This window comes from Aptenodytes patagonicus, chromosome 4, assembly GCF_965638725.1.
Source record: "Aptenodytes patagonicus chromosome 4, bAptPat1.pri.cur, whole genome shotgun sequence".
Taxonomy (NCBI): domain Eukaryota; kingdom Metazoa; phylum Chordata; class Aves; order Sphenisciformes; family Spheniscidae; genus Aptenodytes; species Aptenodytes patagonicus.
The window spans coordinates 81,085,193-81,110,968 of NC_134952.1; positions in this window are offsets into that span (position 1 = coordinate 81,085,193).

Here is a 25,776-nt window from a genome sequence, read left to right on the forward strand (position 1 = left end):
TATTAAGACCACACAGGGTATTTCTGATAGGCCATAGGAATTTCTTATTTCTTATGCTTAGGATCTAGTTACAGGTACAGAAAGTAAACTACAGAAGTCAATAAAAATCACTTTATTAGTTTGGTAATTCTCCATATTCTCTTGATTTGGTTTTCTTAATAACATTTAATATTACTACACTGCATCTTTTTTTTCCCAGTCTGTTTGCAAGTTTAGCTGATTAAAAAGTAGTATTGAAAAATCTAATAAGTTTCCAGAAGTTGCTATCAGGGCTCAAAAAGGAAGCACATACAGCTATTTCCCTCCATCACAAGCTGTATCTGTGTTCCTACCCAAGATCCTATCCAGAATAAAGGAGGAGTGTGGTCAGAAAGGGAAAGAAGTACAGCAACTCCATACTGAAGGAAAATTACAATGAAAAATGAGGAAATGGCAACAGATGGAGACAACTGCTGTTACAGACCCATTATACTGCCTCCCCCACTCTAAACGAATATTTATTGCCCACCTGCTGGCTGGAAAGGTAAGCATTTCATTCAAGGCCTAAAATGAAGGTGGAAAAAAGGGAAAAATAAATTTTAAAAGTATTTTTCCCAGTGCTCAGAAACCAAAGTGAAACATAGACTTAAATTTATTTTTTCCTCAATTCGTTCTATTTCTACTTTTTCAATGAGAAACCAAAAGGGAAGTACATTACTTTGTCCCTTAGAGTTATCACATACCCATCATTTTAAGGGAAATAATTTCAGTCATTGAATGAGCGAAGGGACGAATGAATCAATCAAACCTTTTTAAAGCAACACTAACCAATATGTTGTTGACTTAAACCATGTTTTCAGTATAAAATGCAGCCTGAAGAAACTTTAAAGAAAAACTAGTAATGAAACATGAATCCTTGTTTTGAAGCTTTACACCAGTGGTTTGAAGCTTTACTGACTTTGTACCTATGAAATAAATATAATTGCTGTAAGTCAACATTTGAAATTCTGCCTGTCAAACTGTGATGTTAGTCTGGCCTCTGTTTTTGTACTTGTAAGTCTGGTACAGAAATGCCATGGTATGGAAGAAAGCTGCTACACAGCTTAATTAGTGATTTCATGAGATGCAAATGTTTACTGTGCATGCATATTAATATTCTTCAATGTCTCACTGACTGTTCTGTGAAGGATAAAGTCTTAAAGCCATTAGAAAACTAGTTTCTCTGCTCAGAACCTGGAAATATCCAAGGAAAGGCCTCATCAGAGGTCTTGGAAAACTTCATCCAGCCTAAGTAACCTGTGATCTGGGAGAAATTCTACTCAAACTGGGCATCCCTTTTCTGTGCTGGTGGTGCACTCTGAGCTACTGATACAACTGCAGAATATCAGAACTGCTCAATGGAACTGGAAGGAAAATCAAGAGTTTCAGAGAATTGACCTGTATCACTCCTTCAAGGAAAGCACTGGAGGATTCCTGTTTCTACTGAGAATACTGTCTGAAGACTGAAAAACTGTCCAGAGAGGAACAAAGACTTGAAACCAACTGTAAATAATATTCCGATTTCCAAGCCCCTGTGAGACCTCCGTATGACTACATTTTAGGAATCTTTTTTGAAGGCCACTTTTTGGCTACAACATGTAGTGCCCTCAGTCTCAAAAAATATTTATTATTTATATAGCATCTCCATCAACAGATCCTGCTTCAACTACCACTGTAGTGCAAAAATAGGTAAGTCTACATTGTTGACTGTACCAGCAAAAATTGCCCTACATATTGAACCATTTCATATCTAAATATGATTTTATCACATGTATTTACCTCGGCTGTTCGTGAGCACACTATCTGCTATCTATTTGCTCTATACCACAGTGGATTGGGCCAATGAGAAGGATGTGTATTGTAGCTAAATAAATGTATCTAAATTAGTACTTTTAATTGTCTAAGATTAATTGCAACCAGACTTGTGATAATCAGGAAGAAAAGAGGCTTTGCACTTTCTATGATGAGTGTCCATTTCAAGGATCAATAAAGTCAGAAAATCTGCCGTAACGCTTACTGCAGTTTACGCAGAATAAGCTTCCCAACTGCTCATACTGGTCTTTCAGATACAAAACATAAGACAAATGGAAGCCATAAAAACAATTCTAGCACAACATGAAATAACAGAATTCTTAAAACATTTTTTGTATCTATAACATGCATACACTTTTGTAAAGTGACACAATAACATCTACAGAAACAATAAAAATAGTTATTCGTGTTTATTAGATGTCAGTGACATAAACTCAAACAAGTTTGGAGTTTTTTCTTTTAAATTCACCCATATGCCTTCTGTAGCATATAAAAAATTATATATAGCCAAAGGGAGCATTTTTTTGCTTTCTTTTCTATGCTGCACACCATGGATATACCAAATATTTCAAATGATTGTCTGTTATTACACTTGAAAGAGCAATAATCTTTGCTAGAACATTTTCAAGACAGTAATAAAGCTGCATTAGGAATATTTCAAAATGCAATATTGGTATACTGTCAGTGATTTTAATTTCATAACAAGCATTTTTTTGCATCTGCATTATCAGCATCATTTGCAATTGCTAATGTTGCTTGTTCACAAATTAATACAAAATTGACTATTTGCTTCCAGCTAACTACCCAGATAATATGCTGCATATCATGAAGTACGTAAGTCATCATTTGATCTGGAAGATATTTAAAAATATTTTGATAATTTCTATTCATCTGCAAAAAAGGGTTAACAATTCTAGGATAAATTCCATTGTATCAGGTTTAGAAATCATGGAAACATGTATATCCTCATACAATCATTCTCTCTCAATTCCAGAATTAAAAGGATTTGAAAATGTGTCCAAGCTATTAGTAGCTCCTTTTGTAACTTTGAGAATATCTTGATATGTAACTGAGTTGTAATTTTTGAAAGTATCTCAGAATAAGCAAGATAAATTTGGAAAGACATTTTCAGGCTGAATATTACTTACGCTTTTTTCCCATTCTTTGAAAAACAATCAAAAGAAACTGGTCATGTATGTGCTTAAGTTCATGACACAATACATTAACTGGAGAATAAACCACAATAAGGAATCAAAGACAAGTTATCCAAAGGAAAATTCAGATCTAAAAATGTATCATAGTGGAAAGCAGAATAGACATGGATTCCATTAAGTGGTAAATATTGTTTTGCAAATAACTGATTTCATATTCTGATTTCAAGAAATGAAATTATCCCATTCCAAATTCAGCCACTTTCTCTGGAATAAGTATGGATTTCTCAGAAAACTGTAACTATTAATGAGCACTGAATGTTGACAAGAGATCTTTTTTCATGAGGAACATTGAGAAGAAATTCAGATGAGTGTGTGCATGCTTATATAAGGAAATCTTTCAATATTCTTTTCTTAAAGCCAAGTTGTTCTAATATTTCAGCATTGTGAATTAATTTATTCATTCCAGCTCAGATGCAACATCTTAAGAAATATTTACCATGGATTAATAGATTCGGACACCAAACTTAGTCTTCCATGACCTTCATTAAAGTGAGACTTAATTTCAACACTTCGTTAAAGTATTGATTCACTGATAATTTTAAGACACTTTGAGAATATCTGTCTACCCAAACATTGCCAGTTTAACATACTGTATGATTTTTAAGTATGATTTTTAAGACATAAATCTATGCCTTCTTGTCTTTTGAGTTATAGAGGAAAGGGTGAATTTTCTAATGCGTGTCAGACAACTGGTCCATCTAGTAACTGATTGTTCTCTTGGCAAAGTCTGATATCAGGGGAAAAGAACTGTAACATGCAAAGCATTAGACGTAAGCAGGAAATAGCACAAACCAAAGCTCAATTACTCCACCAATAGTTCCAGTAAACTTTTTATAGTTTAGATACCGCATAGTATAATTTCTTGTCTGTCAAGTCCTTATTAGAGAGAATAGGAAGTAACAATAGGCTGCTCACTTATCCGAGTGATGGATTATCCTGTGTTGGCTACAGTACTTGCTACTGAGTCCACAGTTTTGTTTCTATTTGTCTTGAAGAGGTATAAATGTGCCTGCTAAGTCCTATGATCCACTATCAAGGTCTATATAGGGCATAAAGAAAGAAGGATGATGACTTCCTTGATGGAGGCTCATCATCTACCTCCAAGCAACCTGTGGAATGCTAGCAATGAAGGAATTTCTTCTTGCTCCCTGCTCTTCAATAGGCAATTAGCTTTTACTCTTTAAAATTATAGTATGCTCCTTATTTCAGTTTACATAGCTTCAAACGTTAATTATTGGTCATAAAATGGCCCTTTTAAAAATTGCAGATAAGTATTTCATACTATGAACTTCTGCATCTTTGATATAAACAGATGGACTCTGAGCTATATAGTATCCTATTTATTTTTAAATGATATAGCTTTAATTTTGAAAATTTCAGTCTTATATGTAAGGATAAGACGTGTGTATCTATGTCTATACCAGTATCAATGGCATAAGAGCAGCAGGTTAGCGTTTAGCTAACAGAGTCATTTTGTCTAGAGTCCCACCGTAGTCAAGTCGGATGCATGCAAATTACAAATACACTGCTGCTCTGAATTGTCTCTGATATTGTTCCCAAACCACAGAACATTATCCGAGCACTACTAGAGTGCTCCACAGCTCTTTTAAGTCCTGTCTATACACAAATAATTTATTTCTCAACTGGCAACTGCCATACTGAGCAGAACATAGGGCCTCATAGTGTGATCTAACTTGATATGGCTATTTGCATGCCACTATGCATGTATTTTCCTATGGAGATGGATAGCAGGATCCTCCTCTCTGAAGTCAGCAAATCCATACTAATTTACAGCAGACCAGGAGTTGGCTCTTAACATACTTAGTTTCTCCTTACATGGTTTATTTGTTAAAGGCTCAATAACTCTAATATCTTCTGAAAATTAAAATGCACATCTAGGCGTAATAGACCAACTCAAACATTGTTATTATAGCCGAGATGCCACATTCAGCAAGATCAATGTTCATATTAAGATGTTTGTTAATGAAACACCTAGACATATGGCTAATTTATGCTTCTTAAACAACTCCTGTAGGCTAGCTACTGTGACTGTCATAAAACATATAGTTGTCCAATTTATCCAGCTAGATTAAAATCGTGAGCTCATACCACATCAATGACAGCTTTATACTTACTCCGTTGGTCTGCACAGCAAAGATAGAAAATGCAATTTCACTAACTCTCTTATTTAATTAAATAAAGGAAAAAGAAAAACAAGTGGAGCTGTTACAAGAGTATCAATCCCACTCGACTTACTTACAGAACTTTGAAGATGAGTCAAATTCAGTGCTAAGCACATCAGAACTTGGTAAATCACTGAAAGAATCAAACTGGCTGACTGGCGTCCCAGTGGGCAGATTAATCTATGTGAACTCTCCTGTTGAATGTGCACTGCTCAACCCTCCATAAAATATTATTTTTCATAGTATAAGACACCTAAGCAATTTTTATAATTAAAAGTATTTTTAATAATCTCTTCCTCAGCTAGAAGGACCTACAGTCAAAATGGCAGCTTTAATCTTATTTTGGTAGCAGGCATCTTTTTAAAAAAGATTCTACCTACACTGATACAGCACTAAATTTGTTTCTGTTAAAGAGGTAGGGAGATTACATTTAAACCAAAAGTGACTAAGCTGTTTTTTGTTACAGGTCTTTAGTTTTTTCTCTGACATCTAATTCATAGATTCAGTAAACATATACATGCCAGTAATGAACACCGAGCAATCACAACCTAGAGAAGACTGGAGAAGAATATTTACAGTGTGTGAAGAAAGCCAAATAAAACCTTAACTCAGTCACACAGGCTCATTAGTAAAATATTTCAAGGGAGTATCTCACTGTAGCAACTCTCAGAGCATTTACTCCAGATGTTCCCTGTGTCCCAGGGTAGCTGTATTTGGGTCATTATTTTTACCTCTCTTGCAAAGACTCCTTTCAGTTGCTCTACACAGTTGATGTGTATTGCTAAAGAGTTCTATGATCTGTCCTGTAGGTAATGACTGGTCAGAGGCAGGCAACCCAGAAGCAAAATATGGCCAAATGAGGTTGCCTCTGTAGACTTAGGCAGAGCTGGAGCACGGACATGAGTGAATGACACTAACGGGCTGCTGGCTATTTTCAGGTGGCACTCTGTCACCACTTTTGCTCTTTTCTCTCACTGGAGACAAACGGTTCACTGAAGAGGATAAAAATAAATGAAAATCTGCATGTTCTGATACAAAAATCTCCAAACCCTGAGCAGCGCTGGTATATTCTGCATTATGATGACAGAGAATTTCTATCTCGGAGTTCAGAAGCCATGGGAGCCCTAAGCAGAGGCAACTCACTCCATCAGTGAGACTAATAAAGTCTGTTGAGGTCAGGAAGAGTTCTAAAAAATCTTGCTGAAACTCTGAAAGGCATTAACCCTTGTTAATGGTAGAAATATGAGCTCTGTGACTATGGGACATTACCACATATTCTATCTAGCCAACCCATCTGGGTGCTGGTGTTTCTCAAAGTACAGTTTCCCAGTGATGAAAATGTCTACCTGCTCCAGAGTCAGGGATTCTGGAGGAAAAAAAAAAAAAAAGAAAAAAAGAGTAAAGACTTTCAAGACTCGAGCTTCAAAGGAAAAAGTGTGGATTAGAATGTAGTCATTTTTGGATAAACTGCCCAGAATTATAGATTTTGGGAACAACCTGCTTGCTCAGTGACATTGGTATTCTTGTCAGCTTCTCTGCCAATAGCAGCAGTAAAACTGACGAGAATACCAATGAAGCTGCAGGGTCTGCTTCATTACATGTTTTGGTGTTTTTAAAATGAAAATCTACTTGCTCTCAGTTAATAGGAAAATTTGAAACTGCAACTTTAAGCAGGTCTAGACCAAAATCAAAATTAGGAAAAATCTAAATTTTTCTATGAAAGAGTAATCCTGTTTCTTCTGTTGGCTTTATTATTCACATCAAAAAGATCTGTGGAAACAGCAAGAACAAATTTTCATTTCATCCTGCCATAGGGCTAGGTAGAGTTGCAAGTTTCCAAGTCATGTTCTTGTCCGCATGCTAAACAGAACAGACCTTATCAGTATCAACAAGAAATCACCTTGAGAAGCAGAAGAAAATAAACTAATACCTACTCCTAAAATATGAGCTCTCTGCAGAAATGTTTCTGTAACATTTCACATTTATAGGGTAAACAATTTGCTTGTTTTGCATCATGTTATACTTGGCTTTTGCTCTCATTTAGTATGAGTGATAAATACCGAGATAACATTCATAAAGCCCATAAATGTGCATTCTGGTTTAGTTTTCTTTATTTTCCCCACCCCAGTCATTATTTCCATTGTTATTTTTTCATATTTATTTTACAAGCTAATTCTAAGCGTTCTTTAATGACAGTTTAATTCCTTGAATTGTAGCACCCCATTTTTATCTGGCCAAATGTCAGAATACATTTAAACTTTCTGAAGCTGAACTACATATTAATTCAATACTGGTATATAATCTTGAGGATACCTGTTGTCATTTACATTAGAATTTCTTTCATCTTGTCACCCTCATCTCTTGAATCAAATACAACTTTTCAGGTCTCTAATGCCCATCAAACAGATTTGTCAGGGCAGTTTTCCAGCTTACCTTGTTGAACTAGAAAAAAAATATTTATTAAGAGAAATAGAAATATAAATAAACCCACAAATTTCACTATTTTAAGTACAATGCTTCCATTGTGTATAGTAACAAAATCAGTACTAATTTCACTAGTAACCAAATCTTAATAAATGCCAAACCAATGAAATAGAAGTTTAAAAAACATGTTAGTGTCATGAGCTCCTCTGTCTTCTTTGTCTTATTATTTCTGTAAACAGATACAAATCCCCATCCTGTGACCCATCACAAGCAGACAAACTCAGACCTAGCTCAGTGCACAAAGGAGACAGCAACTTCAGGCAGCAGGCTCAAAGTGAGGCAGACAGCTTTCTTTCCCTGGCCCTCTGGACATGGGGCACCGACCACCTTAGCCTGAACAGTCTTCTTACAGAGACCTTCTTATCTGTATCCTCCTACAGACATCTTAAGAAAGACAGCCTTATGTGCAGAGAGGAGCTGCTCCTGCTAGAGAAGGAGGGAAGGCTAAGGTATGTGCATGAGGATTTTTCCACTTGTAGTAGCCACAACACCCATAATCAACACTCGGCAACCCAGAAATAACATGACCAGTAAACTCAGCTTTCAAAAGCCATTTCTTTGCGTCTGCCCCTAGCCCTGTCCTTTCTTCTTTAGCTGGAACATCATCTGGTACCACCACAAAATTGCTGAGAAGGATTGAGGCGGATTTGAGCAAATGTCTACAGCAAAACCATTTCTCTGATTAAAGCTAGATTCTACCTTTGTGTGTTTGCCTATGTAAGGGAAAGATTTCAGGAGAGGGTCCTTTAATTATTATTCACCCACTATTACAGAATATATCCCCCCCATACCTTTGCAGTAAATTGGGACATTTTATCTGACATTTCTCTGTATCAGTGAAACACTGCTAACGGGATTAGTATTGGTATCAGTGGAATATTATCACTAAGTATTATCATACAGGCACGTATTTTGCTTCAGAGCTTTTGCAACTTGCCCAACCTACATAACTTTTTACAAGATCACCAACAGGTATATGCCTGACTTCAGAAATGTCTCCTCAATGAATTTCCAAATTCTACTCTCAGAATGCTGAAATGCTGAATAGCTTTAATTTAAATAACTTGAACATAGTATTTTTCTCCTGTGCTTCCAGGTAAATGGAACAGCTGAAAATTCATGGAGTACTGACATTGCTCCCAGGGTATGGAGACAAGGCGCTGCCAATAGGTCAACACACAACCTGCACAAAGAACTGTAGCAGTGGGAAACAGCTAGTCTGAGTCACAGCCTGCCTAGTCCTCCTGCAGGGAGATGTAGCTCTGCCTCACTTCCCACCCAGGGCTTCAGAGTCACAGTATAGTACTTCAGGGAACTTAAAAAATTGTTTTGAAAAAAATACCCCTAAAAGTGAAAATAATCTAAAATGTAGGATTTACAAATGTGTTTGTTAGGCTCTGGGGTTTTTCTTTATTGCATCAACAATTTTGCTTGCAGAGACATAGGCAAATTATTATCTTTAAAAGGAATCATGACGTCCTATTTGTAGCAGCTTGAGATTCATCATAAAAAAATCATTTTTCTCATGTTGCCTCAAGCTTAAATAGCCAATGCCATATTAAAGACAATAATTACAGATAGATAAACTCTATAGCAATTCGTTTTTGTAAGCTGCACAAACCTGGATCTCTAGAGATTTGTTAAGAGTGTGGTACTGATACAAGTCCTTCAAGTTGGTGTGATCAAGAAAAACATTTAAAATAATTCTTTTCTATTACATACAGTATTTTTTTATATTAACTCTTTGCTCTTTTATAGAATTATCATGCCACATAAGAAGAAACTTTTATATGACTTTCGTTATTTTTCTAAAAGTCTATTCTTCTCCTATTGAAATCAATGCCTAAAGTCCCACTGACCTTAGAGCCCTTGGCAAGCAAACCTGTAAGTGGAATTAATATGATTAGTAATCACTATCATGATTTTATCAACCCATTAAATCAGTAATTTCTCGCATTATGTTAATCTGGTACGTGGCTGAAATATTAATTTACTCCACATTGGAAATACCTCCTTAAAAGTTTTTACTTATTTAATAGATTTTATTTAATAGATTGCCCCTCCTTTTCTTCTGAAGCTCTTTATCCAAGTTTTCATTGTGTCCTTGTGTCATAGCAATCTCACTGTGAATATGTAACTTACACACAATGTATAATTTATACACAATATTTCAGAGATCAATAGAGGATTTGGCAGGTAACAAAAATAAATGAAAATAAGTAATTCCAAATAGAAAAGTTATCAATTAACTACTAGAAGAAAAAAGAAAATACATTGTTGGAATAAAATTATCATGTGCATTTTAGGTAAGTTTTACACTTTTTTGGGTGTCTTTTGTCTTTATACTAGGGAAAAGAAATTCAATATACAATTTCAGTTTTATTACCTTTGTACTATTCCCATCAAATAAATCTAGCTATGTGAAGGTCTTTCTCTGCTTTTTTAAAGTACATTCTTGAAATGAAACTTTCTTTTCATTTCAGTGCAACATATCCCGTTTTAATAAAGAATTTTGCTCCCTGTTGAGAGTATTTTGACAAAACAATATGATTGCTTTTGTTTGCCATTTAATTTACCGCTGGATCAATAGAGTTAGACGTAACTACTTTTGGTATTAAAACTCTCAAATTCTAGGTGAAATGGAAGGTAAATCGTAAACAAAATATTTCATTGGCATTGATCTGAAAAGCAGACTGACAGTATTGCTAAAAAATCATCAGCTGCCATATATAAATCTCACCAAACTGACAAGAGATGGATTTGATTATTTTGCTTTGAAAGGGTCATTCCTTTAAAGCTGCAAGAGTTTATCAATTTATAAAGGATTAAATGAACCATATTTTCCTTTAGTTCCTGTCACAGCTCTTTTTTGTGATTATCCAGGCTTGATCAGGTTATGAGAGTGACTGATTATTTTGCTCTCTATTTTAGGCAACCTCAAATTTATAGAATTTATGACCCATGCTAGATCATTTGTGATATAAAGATTACAGGTAACCTGAACTTACTTAATGTACTGTGACACACTGCCGAGAAGTACAGCTACTCATAATGCCTCAAGTGTATGAAAAAATGCCCAAACAACATTCTCCTTTTAGGCAATATCCACCAAAATTACAGTAACAGTTTATTTCTTTAAATGAACATGAATTTTTATGTACACTGTAGCTAACAAAAATATTGGCTTCTTTACCTGATTTTTTTTCCCCTTTTTCTCTTGCTCCAAGAAAAATATGGGTAGGCCAGTTCTTTAGATAACATTGATCGCTCTATTTCAATCACTAATTGCATACACTTTTAATTGAAAGAGAAAAGGGAACACTAACAATTTCCAAAACAAGCATCACACCTTATAAACCTCTGCATGGAAACTCTGGTAAAAGACAATCTTTCTCTAAAAAGCACCTTTCAAAGGGTCATTATTTGGATTCCCACACCCTCAAAACCTTAAAACTGTGGTTACATTTTGACTGCTGATATCCTTATCAATGGATCAAGCTGACACCCAGCCACAGTAGATCAATACCTCTGCTGTGCTGATGTCTAAGCTCTCCAGGAATGACTTCGAATTCTCTGCATGGTGCTTAGTGCCCAGAAGGCATAAACTCCTCCCTAGAACCGATGTTCTTTCCACAGCTTTGACAGCCAAAATAAAGGCAAGAATCTGTGGCAAGCCAGGAGACAGCAACAATGGTGGGATGATAACTAAAATTCAGTTTCTTGTACAGATGTGGTACAGCCTTCAGACTGCTGCTCATTTCATTGATAAATTCCTGCAGTGCAGTTTTCTTGGAGCTCACAAGGCTAGGAAAATGTGTGGTGGACTGTTTGGTGATGGTGTGTCTGTAAGTATGAGTAAAACCAAGCCTGAATACCACAATAAGTAAGAGAAAGCTAATGAAATTAAATATGAATACTGGTTTTTAAACTACTTTGATCTGTTCTTGCACATGTAAAGGTAGTATGTTTCCTACCCTTGCAACTTAACTACATCACGAAAAAACAAGCAGGCAAACAAAAATTAAAGTAAAAATTGTAACATATCAGCCTGTGACTGTGTCAGAAAGCTAAAAGCTTTACATATTAGGGAATTTAACAATAAAGTTGGTTTCAGTTAACTACCTAAGCCAACCGTCCATTTATGGAATTTATCATGTTTGTTGACCCACAATAATTTGTGTTCAGAGATCAGTTAGAACTGTTTATTAGGATTAGGGTTTCCAAGCATAGGAGAATTTGTGTTGCCACTTAGCTGTCATCTATTTGAACCTAGCTTCAGGATGAGTAATGGCTTAAAATTGTTTACAGCTATAAAAGAGCAGCATAAATGCCACATTCCCAAGTAATGACATGTTGTTATCCAAAGAACAGCAGAAAATTCTCTCATATAAAGCCTCACATTTGTTGTCCATTGAACTATAACACTAACTAGTTTTGGAGAGTTGCCACCAGACTTCAGTAATGATCTGGGGCAAGCAAAAAGCTGCTATACAGCTGTGTCAACTATACAGCTGATTCAGATCATAGAGAGATTCTTTAATAGGTATTTCGAAAAGGCTCTGTTTTACTAATACTTGTTGAAATGAGAGAAACATCTGTTACTTGGAAATGAGGGGTCCAGCTGAAAATAACCTCCTACTGGCATTTTGAGGCAGCTGGTCATTGGTAATGTAAAGATAGTTATCAACTATTTTAAGAACATGTTCTTCCTTCTTCCCTTACCTCATATGGTACAGCAATGCTAGGGACCAGGCCCCGTTTTCTAAGCATTTATGGCAATTAAGACTCGCAACCAAAATCTCTTTCTCAAGAGGTAACGAGTACTCTCTGGGTACTATGCACAATTTCTGAATATTGTTAAAAATAGGTATTTTATTAACTGTACTTAGAAGAACTGGACTCTACTTCCACCACATTGTGGAAACTCTGGTGTCCCATTAGAGTTTAAAATGCACTACAAATCGTGTCCACAAAGCAATGTTTTCATTCATGGATATGTTAGAAAAGCTTTCTTGAATTATACATCCATTTGCCAGTAAATGAAGAACAACTGCATATTTTTAAAACCTATCATCTGTCAGTTGGTATCAACATCACTTATTATGATGTGTCACTGGTGAATCTGTATTACCCAATAATAGGGTTGTGTTCTTTTCACTCAGCTAGTGTGTCCAGTGTTAATTAACTTTTTTTTTTTTTTGGTCAGGTTACTGGACCATTTGGTGCAAGGTACTGCATTGCTCTCCTGTGTGTCTGTTAAGACCATAAATGAAGAAGTACAGCTATGGTGTCATATGTGCAGTGATAAAAAGGAAGATGGAGAAGAAATTAATCTGTTTTTTATTATTGGAATTATGAATAAGAACAATGGTAGGTTCAAAGGGAATACCTATAAACTTTGTTTAAGGTTCTAATGGCCTTTTAAATTTATTTTCACTATTTGAAATTATTGTTTGTGACTCTTCTTCCTGATTTGGACCAGGCTTGCCAAAGAAACATTTTTAAAAAAGACTACGAAAACTTACCGCCATTGTTACTATGAACATTGTCTTAAAAATTCAAAATTGAAATGATTTCTCTAGCCTTCACTTTCTAGATAAATAAAAGTATTTTTGCTACGTGGACAGTTATCAATATTTGTGGTCACTTGTCTGAATTAAATCTTTGATTTAAGTTTTTTGAAAAATCAGCTGAGAGTCATGTAACAATAATCAGAAACTAATCCTATTGCTTTATGTATGTTCAAACACTGATGATGTATTCCCATTTCTGCATTACTCTTCTGTCATGTGCCATTGGCTAGAGTAATGGCTAAATTAAATCATTTGGAAGTTCCTTTTGAATATTTAACAAACACATTGGCTTGAGATTTCAGAAATTTGTGGAATTAAATAATGCCTGAGATATCCTTGACACTCCAGCATCCTTACCGTACACACGAATAGAAAGTCCTAATGGAGGGTACAGAGGGAATACAGAATAAACCTGGGAAAGCCAGTAATGCTGGATATATCTTTCTCTCACAGAATCTACTCTCTCCTTCAGAGGTGCCTTGGCTATAAATTTAAAGCTGTGAGAGCATAACAACTTGCAATAATCACTTGACTTGTACAGTTTATCCTCACTGCTGTCCAAGACTAGGGGAGCTTAGATTTCAGCCAGCTATGAGTTAAAGGATGAAAGTTCCTGGTCTTGCAGCAACAGGGAACCAACACCAGATGTCATGATCACAGCTTTATCAACTACTTTGAAGAACTTCGTGCCGTGTCTTCTATACTTTCAGCAAAATTGCAACTTCCTTGCAAAATACTTAGAGCAGAACCTGTGGCACAAGTGGCTTTGGTCATAATTCATCATATCAAGATGTATTCTAAAGGCTAGAGCACTAAAAAGAGAGAGAAAGGAAGTGAATGGCATGTACACTCTCCTGACTTTCACTCCAGTTCACAGCCTGGTAGGAGAGGGTAGTTGCGTTGTCCGAGGAGTTTCTGACTTTAAACACATTTAGCATAGTACCTTCCTCCTTTCATTTCCTAGATAGGGACAGCAGAATTTCATTAATGGAAAATTTGAAGCAAGTTTATTTCAAAGAAAGAGCATCGTTTTGACCAAAATGTTCCTATCACTGAAGAGCTGTGTGCTCTTGTGCCTTATAGCTGATATGCAAATGAGGTTTCTTTCATGCAGTAATTCCTCCTTGTGCATCAGGAAACAGTAGCAAATAGAACCTTCCTTTGTAAAATTTCTCTTGGTTTGCAATTCTCAGGTTAGGTTACTGTTCTCCCTGTTTACCAACAGGTTTTAGAAGCAAGCTTCTTATTAGAGTTTAGGACTTGCACCAAAAAAATGATATGAGCAAACTATTATCTGGGTATGTTGAAAATGTGAGCAAGGCCCCATAAAGTCTACGCATCTGGTTTACATTACAATGGAATTTAATCTTACTATAGCAGTTCAGAGCAACCTTAGTGACATTACTCCTGTGGTCCTCTTTACAAGATGAAACAAAAAACCATAAGATATCTGCAAAAATGTTTACTTTTCTCAAACTGTTTACCACTGACATTCTAGTCTTGAAACTCCTATTCAAGCAAAACCCCTCCTCTTAAACTGTTTTTTATTTCTTCACATACTCTTGGTATCTTATTTTCATTTTCCTGTACCATTGGAACAGCTTCAGATCTGCACTACTACCTTTTTGTCCAGTACTAGCGAGTTGCTTGTTTATAAAAACTCCACTGCAGCTGTTCAAACTGTCCTTTACTTAAGCTGAAATAAAAGATGTTATGCTACAAAAAGTAGTTTCAGTTACACTTTTGCTTTATTTTTATGCACTAGACTATTTACAGGAATTCAGTCTAATAAGAGTCAGTTCAGTTAAAAGAAGAACTTTACCAGCAATTTAATTTGCTTCTTATTTAGAGCTTTATAGCCTCCCCATTTTTGATTTGGATCCCTTATAGCCATTCTAAGCATATTTGTGTCGATATTTCAAAGTTTCCTGTATTATAAAAGCTACCGATGCAGCTGATGGTTTATAGCATATATTAGCAACTCATCAATTTTTTATAAGTATTTCCAGTAGTCTACTCCCATCACTCCACATGTAATTATCTGCCTGAGGCCACGATTCAGAACCTTACTATTTTAATGCATGGGTCAGCAAGACTTTTCTCCTTCTTGGCTGAAAAGTCTTTTGTTTTATTTTTCAATTGGATTTCAATTTTTTGCTTAGTCACCCAAGAACAGGACTTTATTAATAGTCATTTTGAATAGCAAGTAAAAAATTACATTAGAATATTTGCTAAATAATGCTTCAGCTGCACATTTACCAACATGGCTCAATGCAGTAGGTAAAAGTTAGAAACTTATAGGTACTCAAAAAAATGACAGGCATACTTTTTTATTATAAGACTCTGTTCTCGGAAATTACTGAATCAAAACAGAAAGAGAGAATTAATTACTCTCAGAAAACCCTCTTTTGCATTATGTGTGCAAAAAGGTATGCAAAAGATAATATGTTTCTGTGAAAGATTTCAGTTCAGGAGCTGCATACTTGCAAGTCCCATTCACCCAGTAATAACAATTCACTACGGTTTCTAAAATTTATGGCAGATAATTTTTAATGGATTTTGTGTTCAACAAAAGGAGGGAAAAAAGTATTTTGGATCTTGGTGAAAAAAAAAAAAATCATTAGACTTGAAAATGACAGTTGTCTCAATAATCATGACTGGCCTAAAAATGCCAGGTAGTCATCAACATAAATATAATTTTTTTTGTGCTTAAAAATACTACTTTGCTGAACTTTCAAAAGCTGGAGAAGGTCAACCAGCAAGGGAAAAAAATAAAATAAGATTCTGAAGGCAAGGAAAGGAAAGGAAAGGAAAGGAAAGGAAAGGAAAGGAAAGGAAAGGAAAGGAAAGGAAAGGAAAGGAAAGGAAAGGAAAGGAAAGGAAAGGAAAGGAAAGGAAAGGAAGGGAAAGGAAAAGGAAAGGAAAAGGAGAGGAGAGGAGAGGAGAGGAGAGGAGAGGAGAGGAGAGGAGAGGAGAGGAGAGGAGAGGAGAGGAGAGGAGAGGAGAGGAGAGGAGAGGAGAGGAGAGGAGAGGAGAGGAGAGGAGAGGAGAGGGAAGGGAAGGGAAGGGAAGGGAAGGGAAGGGAAGGGAAGGGAAGGGAAGGGAAGGGAAAAAAGAAAAGAAAAAAGAAGATAAGAAAAAATAAAATAAAATAAAATAAAATAAAATAAAATAAAATAAAATAAAATAGAAAAGAGAAAAGAAGAAGACAGGAAAAAGAGAAAAGGGAAGGGAAGACCCAAGAATTCCTGAGGAAGAGTAAATGCAGGTTGGATAGTTATGCTCATATCAAATAAATAAATAAAAAGACCCAACAAATTTCAAGTTTTAGCTTTAGGAAAAAGGAATGTGAGTGACCATATCTTGAATTAATCTGAAGGGTATCTATGTTCATAGTGAACAAGGGCTAAATATGACATTCTGGTATGATACTCTGGCAGAAAAGGAAGTTAATGCTAACCTTGTACAACTAAGCAGAAAATAAGTGAATGGCAATAAGAAGGTGATTTTATCTTTTTTTGGCATTAATGTTACTAATATCCAAAACTACATGTAGATGTGATTTTCTATATTAGCAAAATGTGGAAGTTAGCCATGATGCAGAAAAAAAGTTTCTTCAAGAACTAGTGAAAAAAAATGGCAGAGACTTAGAGACTTTAAATTATCCCGATTATAAAAAAGAATACCCCAAAATTACTTCATTGCAGTGTCCCTTTGGGATGAGAAAAAGTTCCAGAATTGTGAAAACATAGGAAGAACCAATGGTTGAGGCCAGAAAATTAAAATACAAAATAAAGGACACTGCTTTAACAGCAATTATGATTAACTGCAGGAAAAAACACAGTACTAAGGACAATATTAAAGTCTCCATTTTTGATGGCTTTAAGTCAAGCCTAGATGTCTTTCTGTATGGGATGCATGTAAACCTAAAGGCCTCAGCTTTCACGTGCAGATAACTAATGGAAACATAAAGGTCCATGCTGTGTAGGTAGCCAAAGCAGATTACACAAGAGTCCCTGCTAGCTTTAGATTTCATGAACCAGATGAAGTCTCCAGGTTTATATTCCTCTAGAATATTTACAAACTTGAATTGATTTTTAAATTAACAATCAAGGACATATGCTGTACACCGAAACTTGTTTTTTCAAAGTTAAATAATTTAGGCACCATTCAAGAACATGCTTCATTTCAGGCAAGTTTGAATATCCCATTACTTACCTATTCCATCAACTGCTTGACCTTCACACGTTACTGTCGTGCTTAAATTTAAGTATGTATTTAAGAACTACGGATTATTCAAAGTGATAAACTGTATAAACTGTACAAACTGTACATAGAGGATTAAGTTGACAACAATGTAAATGGACCCAATGTATTGAAACTTAGGTAGGAAGACAAATCCTAGAAATAAATATATAAATGCTATTTAGACAATAAGAGAAAATGCCTTAAAAATGTTTGAGATATTGCCAGATTTTAATGATAGTGTGAAGTTGTCCTTTTGAATGTGAATAGAAACATGCTTTAAATTTCAAAATTACTAACCCTGTGCACAGGGATGTAGAAGGTGTATTTTCACTGAGTTTACTTAATAGAATTTTATGTTGCATTTGCTTAATAGAATAGATATCTAGACTGGTGTAACTTTGCTTCTAGTCAGGTGATAAATGAAATTGTGACACTGGCAGTATCTATCTGCATAACAGTAACTTCTCAAAACACTTAGTCATTTTGAAAACATTTTTTGACCTAAGACTTATCTAATCAGAGAAGGGAAACAATATTCTAAGACCTAGTTGACCACTTAGAAAATGTAAGCAGCTAATTGTAAAACAATCCAAGTCACACTGAATAGTTTTTATGAACTTAAATATGTGAAATAATGACAAACAAACTGGTAAAAAAATGTTTGTTCATGGATAATTGATGAACAGCAAACAGGAGGTTCATTCATCCATTAAATCCTCCGCTGCAAATTAGTCCATACAGGTCTTGTTAAAAGGAACAAGCTTCAGAGGAAAAACAAAAGTCATGAAAAACAGATCCCTGAAGGAACACATACATGTATTGCAAGCAATGAAAGAGAAGGATGCTCATGCTTGGCATTGGCAAACGGAAATAAGAAAAGTCAGCAGCAGTGTGGAATTTATTTCTCTCGGACAAAAGAGCAGCAAACCAGCTTAGTGCTTGTTCAGAGAAGAACAGTAAAGCAGAACTGCTTTGTTCACTTTTAAATAACTCAGATGCCATTTTTATTTCTTCTGCACAGGTTTCTATAGACAAGCACAAAAATATTGTTACCCTTCACAGTCCATACAGAAGTGAATTTTGACTTCTGATCTCCACTAACTCAACCCTCTGTAAGTTAGTATTTTTTGCTTTTAAAAAAAGTGTGTGAACATGCATTCATTTTCCTGCATCTTTTCCTTTTTTTTTTTTTTTGAAATCTGATTTAAACACTATTACATGGAAATCCTAGCATTTCCCAGCACTTCTAGGTTGCATGAACATATACATAAGACCTGGTCATGTTTTATGCATCTTTTTGGTACTTTTTAAAATCATAAGTTTAGATACGTGATGATTTTGAAATAGGAATGCTTCAGTGAATGTTTTAGCTATATTAAAGACAGCTCAGTTAAACCCACATTTTAATGGAATGCTATGGTTGTACTCAAAGCATCAACGGAATGCTGCCTAAACTCATTCCAAGTAGTGCTATCACACAAGGGCACAACAATGGTACAATTTATGAAAGATGTTGCTGATATTTTGTAGAGCTGTATTTCAAACTGAAATATGGAAGCATTTTAATTAACAGAGAAAACCGCTGGGTTTCTTATTCCTCACAAAAAAAAAAAGAGAAAATCCTTTTAAAAAGCAGCTTTAATCCTTAACTGATTGGACAGTACTTTTTTTCATGTATTTCCTTCTTCAAAGTTAGAATAAAGAAGTCTTCACTTTGACCAGCTAGAAATAAGTATCACCACATGGACTGAAGAAGTGGCGATATGAAATTTAAATCCAGAGTAAACAATTAGGGAATGGCCTAAACCAAAACACTCCGACTTAGGGAAGATACTCTTTTTTTTTTTTAAATGTTGAAGACTATCCCCATTTCCATCTTCTCCACTAACTGTTTGTACAAAACACTTGGGAGAAAGTATTTTTCAATTTTGTTCATCCACCTATCCAACATGTTTATGGAGTTAATTTTACCCTAACTGTCTTTCTGTATGAAACATACAATCCACACTCTTGTAACTGAAACATGATCTGTAGACATTGTTTGAGAACATGACTGTACTGCAGGTAACACAATGTATCAATCTGTTATATTAATTACTATCTTTATAAACTGGATTTCTGTCTTTTGCTAACATAACAAGACATGCCACATTCTGCTGCAGATTTTGTGTGTATTACCCACATTATAACTTCAGTTAAAATGAATGTAAAACTTTGGATGAATTTGGGGGTTTTTGGAACTGATTTAATATTGTTAGGACAGTAAAATAAAGTACAAACTGTATACAGTGCATACAAGTACCAAGTTTGTTTGAATAAAAGCTGTATATTATAAGGAAAAGTCACACCCTTCAAACTCTCAAATAAATCCTCCAGATTCAAAGTGCAAAAACAACTCAAAGGTAGAAGGTAATGTACAATTGAGATGAATCTCTATTATGATAACAAAAAGAAAAGTAATCCAAGTTAACCTACCTACTTGCCCCTACTGTATTTAAAGGAATTTAAGATTGAGGCTAATGTGATTGTAACATATAGGTACATCCACTTCCCCCAACTCCCAGAGGGCAATCCCATACCAAAGATGGAAGCTTTTATTGATTGTATAACACCATATGCTAAAATCCAAGAAAAATAAGCCAAAAAATCCCTGCATTGCTATGACACATTAATAAAAAATAAAAAAAACCCTGTTTTCTTGTCAATACATCTTAGGTCATTTTACATTGCTCATTAGAAATTAACAGCATTCCAAAAAAAGAAACCTTCATGAAGCCTAAGGCTAATACAGCTGCATAAAGCATAAATGTATGATGATTGCTACTTTAGAACCTTCATGTCTGATTCCTGGCTTAGGAATGGTGGATAACTTATCATCTAAATTTTTTTAATGATTAAAGTGGTCAATATAAACAGTATTCTCAGTTACTATGACCATTTCTATGTGGTCTTGAACTTTCTAAAAGAGGCTATTGCTTTTGCTCATATGTAAATGCATCTATAGCCAAAGGAATCAGATGAGCTACTTAAGTGAACATATGTAAAGAACACATGGCAGAACTCTTTACTCTGGACATCCATCCCTCTTTATACCAGCAGCAGTAAGAGAACGCTGCCACTATTTTCTGTCACCATGCCACTGGGAGATCTCCCAATATCAGTGAAGTTGTGATGACCCTAGGAATTGGAATTATTTGCTTTCATGCATTAATTTTATGCTGGCTGAGAATACCTTGATGCATTTTCATGTAAAACCACAGTAGTAATATGCTTGAGTTGAATAAATCTGGAAACCACATATACTTTCATGTATATATAATCACATTTTAATTACAACTATTAAAATTTGCAAGGTATGAATGCAAGATTGGTAAGTGTGGCATTTTATTGTGTCATCTTTCTGAAGATCTATTTTCTGGTTAAATTATTTCGTTTATATCAAGCCCTCTGAGCTTACTGTGACCTCACTTTCAGCCAGTCAGCAAAAACAATAAACAAAGAAGCTTTGCACAGCAGATTTCTCTTTTCACTTAACTGCTTACAAAGCCATGATTCAAAGATTGTTTGGGAAACAATTGTCTGACTCAGTAAACTTGAAAGGATAATTTCTCAGGAATAGGAGGGAGGAGGAACACCACAACATGCAGTTGCAGCAGGGAAGAGATGGAGTGGTGAGACACATCAATGCCTATGGTATTGTTTGCAGACCAACAGACAACCAACCTTATTTAAAGAATTAAAACCAAAATTTCAAATGACTGCTGGTATGATTGGGGTTTTGATTAATATAAGTAGGTTTGCTGACAGTAATACAAACTAATCCTGTCATAGAATCCATAGATCTCAAAGCATTTTACAAAGTAAGCAGCATCTTTATCAATACTTCATAAATAGGGTAACTGTGGCACGAGATAATGAAATACTTATGTTACTCAGGAGGCCAATGATAGACTTCTAAATAATAGTTCAAGTTTGTACATCCTGTATCAGTGATGAACTCATGGGCTTTCTCCTTTAAAGAGATTAAAGTGACAAAATTTAGAAAGGTTTAATTAATCTATGGGTTTTTTTTTTCTTGGAGTACATGTTCAACTAGATTTAGAAGGGAATCACGAGTTTTCTCATTGAAAACAGGCCAGGATTTAGAAACAAAAGACAGCTGAAAGGGGAGTGTGTGTCTGGGAAAGAATTAGAGCACCCTGTTCTCTACAGCGATCAGCTAAACAGACAGGCTGCCAGAACAACAGACAGGCTGCCAGAACAAGAACACACCAGGTTTGCATTTGGGGAACAGGATCAAGTTATGCTGTCTTTGAAGCAGAAGCTGTTGAGAATTTGTGCTTTGCAAAGCTGCTGCAAGAACAGCTCAATCTTGCTCCATCCTGTGCCTGACTTACACCTGCAAGCCAGATTTGAACTCACAAGCACACTGAAGCAGAACCCACTTTTATACACAGAATACCACTAAGATACTTTTTCTTATATTTACTAATTACGTTTTAAAGCTCACAAATTCTTGACCTATATCTAATGTAACAGCAAATCCTCTTCAGGTCTTGATAATCCTTTAAACCAGTTGCTCTTGTAGAAAATACTCTTTCTTTGACAATAATATCAAAGAAATTACCTTTTTTCACCCATTTTCCAAGCTCATTTGTCACTGAGAGCTCTGCAAATCAGCCTGTATCAATCACATTACGCTACAATACATCATACAATGTACTAAGGCATGAATGATGTAACCTAAGATTAGATGTCATAACCATACATATTACTAAGATATTTGAGAAGTCAAAAGACCACATTCTTATCCGATATGAAGTGACCTAGCTTGATTGGCTTCCTTTGGGGAGAAACTACAAGATAGCATATGCTTAAGCTGCCAACATTACACCGTTACATTTGATCATGTATCATTGATTGTATCATTACATTGATCATGTAACATGAGCAGATGCAACACATACCCCTCTACGGATATTTGACAAGCCATGGAAAATCACCTCCTGGAAGAGCAGCTGGTGGAAACTGATCTGGGCAAAACTGAAATGGTGTTGTTTGGAAAAGAAAATGTTTCAAAACTTTTCCCAAAGCTTACAGTTTCTATTTGTTAATCTAGTAGAGATGTCTGGGTCTTGTTGGGCCCCTCCTAAACTGGGACATTCATGTATCATCAGTCTCCAAAATGGGCCTTCGTTCTTCCATTTTATTAGTTTAATTCTCCCTAAGGAAGGTTTCCCGTAGCAGTCTGTATTTGTCATCACCTGTCTTTGTGTTCAAATCAAGAAGACACAGCGTAACTTTAATCCTAACAACAGGCCCATGCTGGTGCTACATATACAGATAAGTTGAAGGCATTCCATACAGCATGGCAATACAGTCTAACAACTTAATGTGAGGAAAAAAAAGCAGCACCTTTTCTGTAAGCTCCCCCTTCTCCCTGCTCAACCCCCCCACCCAAAGAACAACACTGCAAACCTGAAGCCAAAAACCTTGAAGTATGACTCCAGAAACCATGATGTGAATTATGTTCAAAATTTGGTTCACAAAACTAGAACCAATTACGAGGAGGTTGGGATGGGTTTTAAATATGCCTCTCTGACTTTCAGACTCAAAAGTCTGTCTCATTTGCTCCTAAAAAAGCATTTAGGGCATAATCATAACACTAAGCAAATGACAGATACAACCTTTTGAGCAAAGGCAATGTTTTAACTAATTTGGTTTCTGCACCATAAGAATTTCAAAAGTGTGGTGGTGCGATTTTTTCATTAATACAATTTTTTAGGCTGTTCCTCATCATAAACTTAAGGGAAATGACAGACATAGTAAAGCTCACAAACTTCAGGGCCATGTTTTCCTGAGATAGCATTCAGTGAGTAGCTCATTGCTGTTCCATCCAATATTCACACCAACAGAGAGGCTGCTCAGATGTTTTCTGGTGCCATTATTTGTAAGATTGTCATTATGACACTTGACATAACTCACGTGCTGTCAGACAATTCAACCATTAAAGTCTGAATCATTGCTAACTATGGTAGAAATCAGTTTTACTGTAGATTGATTACTTCAGAATAAACGTCTTTCTCCAGGAGAAATTATAAAGACATTTATTCAGGTTTAGATAAGAAGTCAGAGTTATTAAGAACAAAAAACTTAATTTTGCAATATCAACAATAGTAAAAGAATAAAAAACTAACACCTCCCACATATACTAAAACCCACTACAGACAGAAAATAATGCTGAAATCATTACAATGCTATGATTCTCAAAATCATTTCTATGTCATCACCTGGACAGCTGCAAAACAAAAATGAGATATAAGGAGGCTCTAAAAAGATATGGACAGGAGAAATAAGAGTAAATGATTTATCCTCTCATAACATAAGGCAACATTCAAAGAAACCGATCAAAGGAAGTATCTTCCTTGTAACTCATTATTAACAATGGAATTTACTGTTTACAGCTTCATGAAATCAATGAAGTTCATAAGGATAACAAGAATATCTACTAGTAAGATATACAGAGAAAATAGAGCCTCATAGTTTAGAATCTGGAGGAAAACTTATTCCTGAGACAGGTTATTGCACAGCCTCGTCACACAAAGGACTTGCCCCTTCCTCTGAAGCAGCTGGTACTTGCAGGTATAAACGCATTGGACTGCATGGATCTGTTCCATCCAGGTAACGCTTACACCTACTAAGAGGCAACAAGGGTCAGCCTAGGTGCAACAGTATACCAATGTGGTTTTCCCCATTACCAAAGCCAGCTACTCACATAGCTACAGCCTTGTACACCGCTGCACCACACTTTTTTGCTATTTAGCTCTCATTGAGAGCCAAGGAGCCTGAAAGTGACCCGTATCTTTTAGTGTCCAACTAGTTTAGAATGTGTAACTTGACCTCACGAACACAATGACTGACAACAGTCTGTCAAAAACCTTTAAGGTACAATTGCTCATTTTTTCTTTCAGGTTAATGCAACAAAAGTGAACAATCAACAGAAATATAACTCAGAATGTCAACAGTTGTCACTACTTAGAGCTCAGCTAAACCGCAACATTATATTCAAATTCTGTGTTTCTGATTTTCACATTCAATGTTCTGCGAATCTCTGGGTCTTTTCTGTCAATCATTAGATTAGATTAGATTGAGATTTAGAAAAAGATACATTAACTCTGATTTTTACAAGGTTTGACCCAGTATTACTGCAGACAGTCTACATGTAAGAAGAAAGTAAAAGGTAGCAGTAATAGTCTATCACCAAAATCAAAGAAGCAAGTTTAAAAAAATAAAAAAAAGTAGCAGTTTTTAATGCCTTTATATTCAAAGATTTACCCCAAACCGATAGACAGATGTAAATAGTATTATTTGTAAGTGACTTTTAAAGAACTGTTTCTTAAACATATCCTTTTATAATCAAAATGTCCATTTTACAAATTTCTTTACATGTACTACATAATATGTTTGGCATATCTTCAGGGCACATTTATGAGCTAATGTAAATTTCATTGATTCACATTAGATCTATATTTAAGATCACTGTAGTCCCAATGACCTTACAAAGATTTTATGAAAATTCTTACAAATAATGGTGACTTTTTAAATGAGGGGTCACAATGTCTTATCAAAAATCCTTATTACTTTTGAGACACATTTTGATTTAACAAAGTAGTATATCATAAAGCTTTACTGAGTAGTAACCCACTAAAAAACCCCAGAAAACCGCTAATTATTCCTTCTGAACAGCAAAATACTCAGCCAGCTAGGCCTTTCTCACAAAGTGACAGCTGGCTGCTCTGACATTCCTCAATTGCCTGGATCAGGGACATGCCCAAAATATTGCACAATTCCCTTATTCTCAGGCATTTAAATTTCCTTTTTCTGGTGCAGGAATGAAAGAATGAAATGTTTACATTTTACCCCATCATGGAGTCAGGAAACATCCAGAGCCTGAATTAAGCTGAGAGATGCTGAACCACAGACGTAGCCTTAGGGACTCTCTTTTTACTTACAGCCTTACAGTTACAAGAAATTTTCAGACATTCAATGTCATTTAGGCATTAGCATCAATATTGTTCAAAAGAAGTATATCCCTTCCAGTTGCTCTCTGTTTTGGGATTTAGTTGCCTCAGCAAACTGCAGTTAATGCCTGTCTAAGACTTCCTTACTTACTCCCACTTTTAAGATTAGGAGGTGTATGACACTATATTTTCTACAACAGATTTTGATCTAGAAGCATCTTGA